At 35.5% G+C, this 13,990-nt stretch overlaps 2 long non-coding RNA genes across 7 annotated transcripts in view; one reads left to right on the forward strand and one right to left on the reverse strand.

Annotated features, from left to right (window-relative positions):
• The window catches only part of LOC140611694 (uncharacterized), a 754,568-nt gene that overhangs the window by 640,087 nt on the left and 100,491 nt on the right, over nt 1-13,990 (forward strand). The window lies entirely within an intron of this gene.
• LOC140611693 (uncharacterized) overlaps nt 1-13,990 on the reverse strand; it is a 97,166-nt gene that overhangs the window by 49,228 nt on the left and 33,948 nt on the right. The window contains exon 4 of one of the 6 annotated variants that reach the window (XR_012012826.1): nt 3,410-4,685. The exons of 4 other annotated variants lie outside the window; for them this stretch is intronic. This is a non-coding gene — a long non-coding RNA (uncharacterized lncRNA). Of the gene's footprint in view, nt 1-3,409; nt 4,686-13,990 lie in introns of those variants that run through there. One more of the 6 variants, XR_012012828.1, reaches the window with a different exon arrangement.

Raw genomic sequence — 13,990 nt, forward strand, 5'->3', positions numbered from 1 at the left:
ACCATTGGAAAATAGATGTCTCTGATGTAAAAAAGACAATAGTGATTTACTCTAATTTGAGGATCTACATCCAAGTAGCTTATTTTGTCTGTGGCCATTCACATTTTGTAAAAGTAAATGAACCTACAACAGAATGTGCACAGATTCAGGATAGTGAATCAGTCACTTAAATCCCGTTATGATCCTGGCCGTTTATCTCTGTGACCATTTTTCTTCTAAGGAAAATCTTTTTTTGTCCAAACCATAGCATAGTGTCTATAATATAAAATATATGATAAATATGCTCCTTTGAAAACTCCTTTTCTTCAATTCAGTGCTGGTATGAGTTACAGAATAACAGAACCTCCCCTAAATGGTTGGTTAAACATGATAGAAGTTTATTTCTCATTCTGGGAAATCTGGATGTGAACAGCTCATGGCTGGTTTATAATTCTTGGCAGTCATATGGAACCCAGCCTACTTCCAGCTTTCCTTCTGCCACTGCCAGTGTTTGGCCCCCAATGTCATGGAATGAGAATGATTTCTACCATCACCTCCACATGGAGCCAGCCATGTAATTTCTGAGGCACAGCGCAAAATTAAAAAATGGGGTTCCTTTTTTAAAAACCAGGAAAATAATGCAGTGGAAGGTACTAAACTATAAAGCCACTTGTTAAGGTATGTTTTTATTTGCTTTTAATGTTCTTCTAAATAAAGTCAAGTAAAATATTTAAATTATTAACTTGAATTTTACCAGTCACTTTTATATTATGTAGTGCTAGTTGTAGATGCAAATATAAAAGCATTTGAGTCATATATATGTAGTCACCAAAAGGCACAATTCATATTTCACACATCATACATCTGGAGTGGTGGAACTATTACACAAAATTAACTCAGATGTTTTTGTTTCATTTTTTATATGTGCATAATCTACCAAAGCCCTGTACTACCCTTTATCTTACTGATAAATGAGGGGAAAACTGAAAGGAGAAAGTAATAAAGATTACCTTACTTTCTCTTTTTCCTTCCAAATCATTGTTTTCAGCTGGAGTGTTTGGGTAACTCAGGGAAGTGACACAGTAAGAAAGGATAGGAAAGGGTTCTCTGGTTCTTCATGCTTCATAGGATACTACTGTCTTCTTCCTAAATTTGAAGCAAGTTCTTCAAATACAAATATGGTCTTTCACAGCTGACAGCACGCTCTACTACTTAACTTAAACATGTACCGTGTTCACCTTGTACTCATTTTCATCTCATTGAACTCCTCCACATCATCCACTGAAATTTTTACATCACAGGGCATTGAGAATACTATATATGAGGAACTTGTGAACATCTGAAACGTATATTCCATACACCTCCTCTTCTCAAACACATCCTTCATTGTCCCACAGGATTTCACTTGCAAAACATAAGCTCGAAGGCACAATTAAAGATTTTATAAGGGCTACAGCAGGGCAATTAATCAAGTGTGGGCCCTTCTAAGCATCTGATCCTATGTAATCACACTGTTTGAATGGCCATAGAGCTGATCATGTCTCCATATTCCACTTTCAAGGAGGTTAGCCGAAGGAGAGGATAAGGGGTGAATAACCTGCATCAGCTTTCAACAGTTTGCCTTGCCTTGCCTTGGCTTTCCTTTCTCCCTCCCTCCCTTCTACCTTTCTTCCTTCCTTTCTTCCTTCCTTCCTTCCTTCCTTCCTTCCTTCCTTCCTTCCTCCCTCCCTCCCTCCCTCCCTCCCTCCCTCATTCCCTCTCTTTCTCTCTTTCTTTTGGAGATCTCTGAGAAAATGCCGCATAATACCTCTGCTCAAAACCAGTGGCCAGAATTTTAATACGAGGCTACAACTAGCTGCAAAGGAGCCTGGGAAACATGATCTTTATTGTAGGTAGCCATGTACTTTGCTAAAGATAATAGGTTTGGAGACAGTAAGTAACAATCTGTGCTGGAAGATTTCTTATGTCAAGCCCCACAATAGAGGGGAATTGATCAAATGTGATTTAACTTTTTACTAGAAGATTGTTTTCTTTATAACTTCTAAAACTGAGGAAGAAAGTGAATGAACATTAACTTTCTAGTTGAAGGGAGCTTATTAAAAGCAAAGAAAAATAGCTATACATTAAAATTTACTATTTTGGCCCATAATATCCCTTTCTTTATGAGAAAATCTTGCCAGGTCTGATAATATTGCAAATCGAGTTGCAAGATTTGAAATTTTGTTCAAATCCAACATTTTTCCTGGGTTGTTTTTTTAAAACAGGGTCATAGACAGCATATTCATTATTCTCAGACTTTTTCCATTACTATTTAGAAATGTGGGTTAAATTATAAAATCATCCTTTTATTTGACCTTCACAACAATAACCTTTCAGGGTAGATTCTAAATATCCATTTTGTATGAGGACTTTGAGAGGATAAGAAACCACTACCACAGACAGCTTTCCATCAAATATTAGGTCTGACATTTTAACGTCCTTTCTCTCTTTATTCAACTTTTACTTCAGACGTCATTTTATAAAAAAAAAAAAAAAAAGAGAGAGAGAGAGAGAGAGACAGAGATATGGAGAAATAGAATCTGTATAATTTTGTGAAACGTTTAGTACTCTGAAAGAACCAACATATCTGAGTTCTACATATATTTATCTCCGGGAATAGCTATTACTTTAGAGCATTGTTTTAATCTCCATGGGTATAAATTTCTGATTTTAAATTAAGGACTTTGTTTAAGACCATTAACTTTCAGTTTGTGATCTATGGAATTCTTGTTTCAAAGGTTTATGAATTTTAATTTACATTTCATTTTTAATATACGATTATCATTTATATTAGTTTTGTTCTAGAAAGTTGCCAACAACATTAAATTAGTGAATATTTAAATGATTAAATCATAACAAATCATCAACACATTCTGGTAGATATTATTTTCTTTGTTTGACAAAAGAGAAAAGTGGACTCAGCAGTGTTAAGTTACTTGTCTGAGGCGACCCAACTCACAAGTCCCAGAGTAGAGATTCAAACCCCTTCAGCTGACCTCAGAGTAAGAGTTTCTTGTACTGTACTGCCTCCTATTGTCTTCTTCTGGTCATTTCTGAATGAGAGCTAAAACAAGCTGGCAGAGTCTTTCTCTTGTTGGACTTCAGGCAAGAATGGGCATGTTAGGTGACTCATTTTTTTGATAGCTCTGCACATGTTCAGAAATGACATGAAAGTGCAGTGAGTTTTGATTTGGGAGTTACAAAGAAGTTTTAGCATGTATATGAATTTGCAAATATAGAATCTGAAAATAATGAGGATTAACTGTGTTAACTTTTAAAGCAAATATAAAACAATATGAATAATCAATGTGTTATATCTCATGTTACTACAATGATAAACACCATCTGCATTTTGATGCAAACATTAATATATATTTTGAGTTCTTGAAAATGTGTCATCAATTAGAAAGGTGTCAGTTCTCCATTTCTCTTTCTCTCAATCTCTCTTTCCCTTTCCCAATTCATGTCTGCCTGTGCATGTCCACTCATACATAAAAACGTACCAGGAGTACATTATCTCCAGCACATGCATGACTTCCTCAATTACATGTCTGGCAAGACTCAGATTCATCTGTTTCTTGCATGTTCTTGTCAGGATGTGATGGGCAATAGTGGTAAATTGAGTGAAGAAGAGGTATGAGTTGACAGTGTCTCGTAGGAGATCTGACCTGATGCTGAGGGGGAGGAAGTGAAACAAGAAATGCTCCCTTAGAGGATATGTAGGTGTTAACTAAGGAAAAACTGGTGAGAAAAGAGGGTTCCATACGATGGAAACAGGCAGAAAAGTACCCTCTGGTAGTGTGAGCTTAATGTGTAGGAAGAGTAAAAAAGCTTGGTGATACTGAGGACCGACAGCTGAGGAAAAAAATGAGCAATGGTGAGCCCTTTAGGTCTTTATCAGAAAAGAGATGGAAAGACAATGTGTGTTCTAAGCAGATGGCACTAAGTTCAAATATGTTTTTGGAAAAGGTTAGTCATTATGTTAAATGGATAAGCGATCAAAGGGGGCAAGAGTGGTTTTGGAAAGATTAGTTAGAAGATTATTTCAGTAAATCAGAGAAGGAATGAGGGGAGCCTGAACTAAGGATAGGTAGGAAAGATGAAGTAAAAATTGAGTTAGTGCATATAATTGATTTGTATATAATTTTATTATTTTGACACTTGAATGGATGAATACTTACATGCATTAGACAACAAGTAATTTATATATATATTTTATAATTCCCATTTTATTATTTTTGAGTATAGTTGACACATGTTACATTGTGTTTTAGATGTACAATTTAGAGATTTGACAAGCTTATACATTACACCATGTTCACTGCAAGTGTAGCTATCATTTGTTCCGTTGTATCACTATTACAGTATCATTGACTGTATTCCTAATGCTGTGCCTACTATTCTTGTGACTTCTTCATTCCATAACTGGAAGCCTGTAGAGTACTACCAGAAAATAACCAGAGAATTAAAAGTACAAATGTTGATTATAGGGGCACCCAGGTGGCTCAGTCATTTAAGTATGTGATTCTTGGATTCTACTCAGGTCATATTCTCAGGGTCCTAGGGTCGAGCCTTGCATCGTGCTCCATGCTCCGTTCTGAGTCTGAGTCACATAACTCCCTCTTCCTCCCCTTTTGCCCTTCTCTGCATGCTTGGGCTTTTTCTCTCTAAAATAAAATACATGATGGTTATTATCATCAACAGAATATCTTTAATATCGGGAATGTTTGACTATTTGTGGTACTGACACCTGATGGTGTAGGGGGAAGGAGTCTATAGAAGTAATGTAATGGTAGTTACCAAAGGCTAATAAGTTCAATCAAGATCTATTTTTAAATGTGTAAAATAAGAATTCTATATGTGTCATAGTTATGTATTTAAAAAATTGTGCCCATTTCTTATATACTATTTGGCAGAATTGAAAGTTAGTGGTAGTCATTTATCAATAATATACTATAACCAAAAAGGTTGGGAATTATTATCTTAGCTGCTAATGGGTATACTATTTTTCAAAGAATGAACTTAAAATGGTAACAATTTTATGGTCATATTTCTTTCCTGCTTGTTTAGGATTATTTTTCTTAAAGTATCACTAAGCCTGCTTGGCATAAGAACGCCATGTGAACCTTGACAGTTCCGGTCAGATTATTAATATTTCCTGTGTTTTCTTAGCAGGAGATTTAACAACCTAAATAAGGCCATAGCAGGCATGGACTCAGCTCACTTTGTTCCATACTCTTTGTGCAGTAACTATATATTCCATTCAAGACTCTAAAATAGAACAGAACTCTGCCATAGTGTCTTAGCAAATTGTTACTTACAGGTTGTTTGTTTTTTATTTTTTCTTAATGGTACCATTGCAACATTTTCTTTTTAGAATAGAAATACAGAAAGACTTCTGATTCAATCTGAAGACAAAAGCACACTCCATCTCAGCATATCTAGCAGATGTTCTCTTCATAGGCAGAGAAAAAACATGGCAAGTTACTGTATCCAGCTGGTTCCTAAATCATTCTGAAATCCTCCCTGTCTACTCCCAAAAGATGTAAATTGGCCCATAAAGAGAACAGCAGGCAACATGACTATAAATAAAGGCCACAAAAGAACTCATATTGCAGGAAGAAACTAATGGAAGATAGGAAAAAATGACTATTGTTTGAGTAAAGTAGGTAAATTAAGACCTCTCTATGAATTTACTACTATATACAGAGGGTTTAATATTCAATCAGCCAGGAAGTGGTTATCTTTTGCTTCTTTCTTTCTTAATCTTATATTGCTTTATTTTCCAATGTTCCAGATCCTTATTTTGACTTTGTCAAAAGGTCTGCAACAATGAAGTGCAATAAATAATTGCTGTGGGCAGAGGTTTTAAAATTAAGATGCAATCCTTGAAGCTCTAGTTTTTAGTACAACATGGACAGAACTTAAAAGTCATTGCTCCTCTCCTCACACCTAGAAAAAATGTGAACAAATTGAAAATCAACAACTCTTCTTAGGTCAGAGAATTGAGCTCATAGGGTAAATGTCTGTCCTGGAAACTGGAGAGACAGTCAGATGCAGAGAATCACAGTTTATTGAGGAAAAAAGCCCAGGAGCAGAAGCCCAAAGCCAAAGCCAATATCATCAGCAACATATTACATTGTAATTGACAAATTGTTGAAGGCTTAGATCAAGAGTAGACTAATTTGGGGAGCCTCCACACTTTTTTGAGTTTTACTTCTAGGAGTCCTACCTGTTTCTTACTGTGAAGAAGAAAAGGGAGCAGGGAGAGGGAAAAAGAAATTGTTTCGAAATAAGGCTAAAGATCTCTGTTCTCATTAATAAGGACTGTACTCAAGAGAAACTATTTACCAGAGCCTAACCAACTAAGGTTTAACCGGTGCCTAACCAACATGGAGAAAGGAGAATTCTAGCCTGCCCTAGCCTTTGATATCAAGAAAGGAAAATTTTCTCAAGCTTACTAAAACACTAATCATCAGATTATAGGATTATAGACCTAATAATCAGAATATAGAATGCTTACCCCCACTTGCTCTTCACATCAATAAGGCTCCTATATAATAATAGGAGATTACAGCTAAAATTACTGTAACCCTCAGGCTCTATTTTAGCAGTCTTTAGGAAAAGCAAAAGACAATAGGGAGACAAAAAAAGAATATTAGAGGGGCATCTGGGTGGCTCAGTGGTTGAGCCTTTGCCTCAGGTCATGATCCCGGGGTCCTGGGATTGAGTCCTGCATCAGGTTCCCTGCGAAGAGTCTGCTTATCCCTCTGCTTATCCCTCTGCCTCACTCTGTGTATCTCTCATGAATAATAAAAAAAAATATATATATATATATATATATATTTTTTTTTTAAAAGAATACTAGAGGAAATTTTAGTCTCTTATCCTATAGGCAAACAGTAAACATAACCTAACTCCTAACCAGATAAACACAAAACCTCACAAAACCTTAGTTCCTTATTCCCAATACATCATGCCTGGATTTCAACAACAACAAAAATACAAGATGTGGTAAAAAAGCAAACAAACAAACAAACAAACAAAAAAAAAACAAACCAAAACACAAAAACAAAAAAGCAGTCTGAAGAGATAATGTAACCATCAGAACCAGATTCATTTAAGGCAAGGATGTTAGATCAGATCAGAAATTTGAAATACCTATGATTAATAATGCTATGAACTCTAATGGAAAAAGTGGGTGACGTGCAAAAACAGATGAGTCATAAAAGCAAAGGGATGAAAATTCTAAGAATAAAAAGGAAATGTTCTTAAGCAGCAGACTGTGGGTCTCTTTGCTGTGGGCTGTGGCAGTTTGAGAGCAGAGAACCAACTTTGGCAAGCTGGAGTCATGCAGGACAAGCATTAGGAAAGTTTCTTCCCCTCTCTGCCCGAGGTTTAGGCGAAGGGCGTAGACAGAACTGTGACCTCAGGAGGCATTATGCTTCCAGAAAAATCTCAAGGAAAAGTATTTCAAGCGACTTTGGATTGGGCTCTGAAGAAGAAGGTGGAGAGAGCCAACCAGTTAGTGTGAAAGTTCTTCTCCCAGAACCAGAATACGGAGGCACCAGAGTAGTGTTAGATGACAAATATTATTTCTTATTTAGAGATGATGACATCCACAGAAAGTATGCAGACTGAAACAAATCATTATTGAAATGGCATCAAGTGAAGCTGCTCATTCCAGTGAAGTTGTGAAACTATTAATCATGTAAATAATTTCCATGTCTCTCTTTTATAATAAACTAATGGCATCCAAACTAAAAGCAAATGCTAAGAAAAAATATGTTTGATGATTCATCAGTAAACTGGGCAAAAGAAGAATTACTGAGCTTGCCACAGAGATATCAATAGAAACTTCCAAAACAAAAATGTAAGAAAAAAAAAAAAAAACACAGAAGAGAATATCCATGAACTCTGGGCAATTATGAAAGGTGTACCTACATGCAGTGGAAAGACCAGAAAGAGAGAATATCAGAAAGAGAAAAAGGAATATAAAGAATGTTTGAACTAATAATGCCTGAGAATTTTCAAAAATTAGTAGGTAACATTAACTATAGATCCAGGAAGCTCAGAGTACATCAGACAGGATAATTACAAAAATACAAACAAAACTAAACTAAACAAAAACAAAACCTACACCTAGGCATATCATGTTTGAATTGTAGAAAATCAAAGCCAAGAAGAAAGTCTTGAAAGACACGGTAGAGGGTAGAGGGACAGGAAGTAGGGATGAACTTGAACTACAGAAGAACAGGGGAAAGAATTACATTGGAATTTAGAAACCATGCAAGCAAACAGAATGGGGTAAAGTATTTTAAGTATTAAATATAAAGTGTTAATGAAGAAAAAAGGTTACCCACCTGGTATTCTGAATCTAGCAAGTTATCCTTCAAAACTAAAGGTCAGATTAAGACTTTTTCAAACAAAACCTAGTGAACTTGTCACCAGTAAAACTGGCTTGCCAAAAATGTTGGATGTTCTTCAGAGAGAAAGAAAATGATAGGTCAGAAACTTGGATCTGCATAAATGAAGGAAGAGTGTTAGAAAAGGAATAAATGAAGGCAAGTCAAAATCTTTTTTTTTTTAAGATTTTTTTATTTATTCATGAGAGACACAGAGAGAGAGGCAGAGACACAGGTAGAGGGAGAAGCAGGCTCCATGTAGGGAGCCGGATGTGGGACTTGATCCCAGGACCTGGGATCACGCCTTGGGCGAAAGGCAGACTCTCAACTGCTGGGCCATCCAGGTGTCCCGGCAAATCAAAATATTTTATTTTTCTTATTCTTAATGTAATAAATACTAATTCAAGGTAGTAGTATATATATTTGATTATAATTTATATATATATGTGAAATGAATGACAGCAACACTGTAAGGGTTGGGTTAGAGGTACTGAGAATACTTAGTTATAAGATATTTGCAGTATCTGTGAGGTAAAATAGTGTTATTCAAAAGCAGACTTGATGGGAGCCTGGGTGGCTCAGTCAGTTAAGCATCTTCCTTCAGTTCTAGTCATGATCCTAGGGTCTGGGAATGAGTTCTGCATCTGGCTCCCTGTTAGAAAGGGGAGCCTGCTTCTCTCTCTGCCCCTCCCTCCTGCTCTGCTCTCTCTTGCTCTCTCTCTCTCAAAAATAAATAAATAAAATCCTTAAAAAAGGGACTCCTGGGTGGCTCAGCGGTTGAGTGTCTGCCTTCTGATCAGGGCGTGATCCTGGGTTCCAGGATCGAGTCCCACATCAGGCTCCCTCTGAGGAACCTGCTTCTCCCTCTGCTTATGTCTCTGCCTTGATGTCTGTGTCTCTTATGAATGAATGAATGAACGAATGAATGAATAAATAAATTAAATAAAATCTTTAAAAGAAATCCTTAAAATGGACTTGAAATAGTTATAAATGTCTGTTGCATACCATACAGCAAATACTTTTTATTTTTTTTTAATTTTATTTTTGTTTAATTTTTTTATTTATTTATGATAGGCACATAGTGAGAGAGAGAGAGAGGCAGAGACACAGGCAGAGGGAGAAGCAGGCTCCATGCACCGGGAGCCCGACGTGGGATTCGATCCCAGATCTCCAGGATCGCGCCCTGGGCCAAAGGCAGGCGCCAAACCGCTGCGCCACCCAGGGATCCCCAGCAAATACTTTTTAAAGATGCTTTTATTTCTTTGCTCAGGAGACATATTTAGAAAAATGTTTCCACAACTGGTGTCAAAGGAATTATTACCTATGTTTTTCTCTAGTTTTATGATTTCAGGTCTCACATTTAGGTCTTTAATCCCCTTTGAGTGTATCTTTGTGTATGGTGTAAGGAAGTGGCCCAGTTTCATTCTTTTGCATGTGCACAGAGAAGGAGACCATCAACAAGGCAACTTATTGAATGGGAGAAAATATTTATAAACATTGACGAATGTTATATCTGATAAGGGGTTAATATCCAAAGTATATAGAGATCTTTTAAATAACTCAGCATCATAAAACCCCAAATGATCTGACTGAAAATGGGCAGAAGATCTGAATAGACGTTTTTCCAAAGAGGGCGTTCGGTTAGTCCTCAGATGCATGAAAAGATTCTTCACATCACTAATCATCAGGGAGCTCTCATGCACTGTTGATGGGAATGCAAATTGGTGCAGCTACTATGGAAAACAGTATGGAAGTTTCTCAAAGAATTAAAAATAGAATTAACATACTATCCAGTAATTTCACTATTGGGTATTTACCCAAAGAAAATAAAAACACTAATTCAAAAAGATATATGTACCCCTATGTTAATTGCAGTATTATTTACAATTGCCAGGATATGGAAGTAACCCAAGAATAGAATAGAAACGAAGAATAAGAAACCAAGAATTCAACCCATGGAGGCATGGGTGAATGTATAAAAAGATGTAGGGTGTATATATATATATATATATATATATATATATATATATACACATGTGTATGTATATATGTATACACATATATATGCTATGAATATATGCAATGGAATATTACTTAGCCATAAAAATAATGGGAAATTGCTATTTGCTTCAATGTGGATAGACCTAGAAGGTATAATTACTAAGTGAAATAAGTCATACAGAGAAAAACAAATAACATATGATTTTACCCACATGTGCAATTTAGGAAATAAAACAAATGAACAAATAAAGAAAAAAGAGAAACAAACACAAATGGACCCTTAAATACAGAGAACAAGGTGGTAGTTGCCAGAGGGGAGGTAGATGAGGAGATAGGTAAAATAAATAAAGAGGATAGAGAAACATTTATCACGATGAACACCGAGTAATGCACAGAACTGTTGAATCACTATATTGTGCATCTGAAACTAATATAGCACTGTACATTAATTATACTTCAATAATTTTAAGAAAATAAACCAATTCTGTAGCTTCTTGAGGATTTTTCCCTTCTGTTTCCAGAATTATATATATTTTTCTGGTGTCAATACTTTTTCCTATCATTTTCCTCATGGGTACGCAGGATATTTTTCAAATACCTGGTCATTTCTGGGCTCCTATTCATATTTAATAACAAGAGGGGAACCTATCAGGAGATAATGTATGAAGATAAGACTGGTTGAATAGCCTTTGGAATTTCTAAATGAAAGGGCTTTATTCTGAGCCATTAACATCCTCAAAATCTGCGTTTGTTATCCCAAGGTGATTTATTCAATTTCTTTATAAAAGAACATGCCAAGATATTTCCTGGGTAAGTCTTAAGAAGTTAGAAATTATGGCGAGAAAGATGATTAGGCTAGACTTTTTCATTTACTGATCTTTTAGGTCCTACTTCTCTTTCAATGTGTAAATTATTTCCACTGTCTTTAAATTATCTACTCTTGGCAGGTAACATCTTGATTATGGACAAAGGGGAAAATAGTCTTTTTCTACCTTTTTTTCTGCTGCTGTATTTCACCCATTAACCATCCCTCCACTTGATACATACTTTCCAGAAATATGTGCAAGTCTCACATTTATTGATGTCATTTCTCCTATTCTCTTTATAATTAGGCTTATGTATTTCTTTACTATCTTTTCAATTGGTTATCAGACAGAAGGAGATAAATGGAGTATTTTATCATGTTTACCATCTTAAAATGGAGATTCTGTATTTTATTCAAGAAGAAAAATATTTGTAACAAAATAATGCAACTAAAAGTTAGCAGTGTAATTTAATTTAACCAAAGACATTCTGCTTTCATAACCTCATTTCTTCCTTCATATAATTCTGTCAAGCAGACCGTTCTTTTTGCACCTATTATATAAGGTGATAATAAATAAATGGATGAATAAATAAAAGGAATGACTGAAATCCATGGTTTCTAATTCTAAATCCTATGCTATTTCTTTTAGTTGGTGGTATTTAATGTTTTATTCAAAGCAAATGGTCAAACAAAACAGCTTTATGTTCTACTATCTCGCTAAGCCCTAAGAAGGGAAAATTAATAATGGCCAAATTAAATTAAATTAGATGCAAAGATTCAGTATTGATTCTTTGAAGATAATTAATCAGAGAATAACTTATGAAGATCTCATACTAGAAGCTATTTAAGTGTAAAGATTTGCAAAGTAGTGCCTGTTTGGTAGCAGAAGACTATAGTAATAGAAATCAATAAAATAATTGAAAACACATACACTCACTCACTGTATTTTTTTACACGACCTTCTAAATCTGGATAATTTGTTCCCACAACATGGTATATATGGTAATGCATTCTCTGAGATGGAAATTTTTTTTTAATATGTTATTTACTTATTCATAGAGACAGAGAGAGAGAGAGAGACAGAGAGAGAGAGAGGCAGAGACACAGGCAGAGGGAGAAGCAGGCTCCATGCAGGGAGACTCGATCCCAGGTCTCCAGGATCACATCCCAGGCTGCAGGCGGCGCCAAACCGCTGCGCCACCGGGGCTGCCCTGAGATGGAAATTATTAGATAAGGCAACTTCATACTCTTTCCACTCCCCAAAGTTGCTCTTCAAGGAATAATAATAATAAAAAAAAGATAAAGTCTTGAGGAGCTGTACAGATCATGACTTGATGGATGGCCTGAGATTAACTATTTGCATTTTATTTAAAGAGGAAAGAAATGTGGAATAAACAAAATTTTGATAATTTACAGGGTAAATTGTCACCAGATACTAGGGATAAAAGAGGAAAATGAATAGGGTCGTAAATGTAGATAATAGTCAACTGTGCTATTTTATCAAATATTTTAAAGCCATTTCAGAGAAATCTGAAGAAAGTAGATGATGTGGGTGCCAGTTTTAGTGAAACAGAAAAACAACTTGAACTTAACATCTGAAGATATATGTTTGATTTCCTGTGCTCCTGTTTGCTATTTGATTCAGAGTAAATCGTATTTTTTTTGAATTTGACATCCACTTCTATATTATAACAGAAAGTATAGTACCTTCCTTTTATCAGTGTGAAATTTAAATGTGCCAATGTATAGAAGAATTTTATAAAACATTATACATGTTCTAAGTTCTATTCTCACTTACAAAGTATGTGTGTCAGCTGGCCTGGATTGATTGCATGCTTGACTCTTGGCCAAACCATGAAACTATGGAACAAATGATTTCTAGTCTGTCAACATTGTTTAGTAGTAATAGTAAAATTTATTATTAGTATCTGGTTTTTATGGAGTCTACGGGTGGGGGGAGGGAGTTCAGCAGTTAGAGCTGGTGACATAGACAGAATAACCATACACGTCTACAGAAGCAGCTCACCATAGAGATCTACAGCACAAACAAAACATGGGTTTTTTGCTGATGGTTCAAGGTCAGATGACAATGGACATCTTTTTTGACCTGGCCCAGTTGTGAGACGACCACTTGTACCTGAAATCTCTGAAGCATACCTTTCCTTTGTTGATGATATTTGTAACTTGACAAAGGAGATCAGGGAGTAAAACCAGTTGGAGTCTCTTGTGTCTGCTCAGAAATCCAGTACTTAAAGTGATTATTATATAATTAACACAAACCTGATAGATTCACAGTTTTAAAAATGCTTTTCTGGGTCACACCTACCCTACAGCGTAATTTGCAATGCTGTCCTGAGCACACATGGAGATTAAACATTAAACTGAGAGGAAAAAAAAACTTATTTCTACCAATCAGCAATATATAAAGAAAAATACAAATAACAAGTGTTTATTGGTCTTCTACGATGTTCAAAGCACTGTTCAAAGTTCTAAGGTAGAAGAAGACATCCCTCTCATTATTGAGTTCAAAGCTTATCAGAAGAGACTGACATTAAATAAATACACAAATAATCATATTACAATGATTTATATGAAGTAAAATAAGTTTTCTGAGAGGAAATAATTCTGGATAGTGTCATTAATTTTCCATGATCACTACAATTTGTCCATGAGGAAATAGTGTCTCATAGGCAATGTGAAGAATGAAGCAAAGTCAGCAAAGATTGGAGGGAAAACATTCCAAAAAGGAAAGAAAAATGGC

This window comes from Canis lupus, chromosome 20 (genome assembly GCF_048164855.1).
Source record: "Canis lupus baileyi chromosome 20, mCanLup2.hap1, whole genome shotgun sequence".
In the NCBI taxonomy this organism is placed as follows: Eukaryota; Metazoa; Chordata; class Mammalia; order Carnivora; family Canidae; genus Canis; species Canis lupus.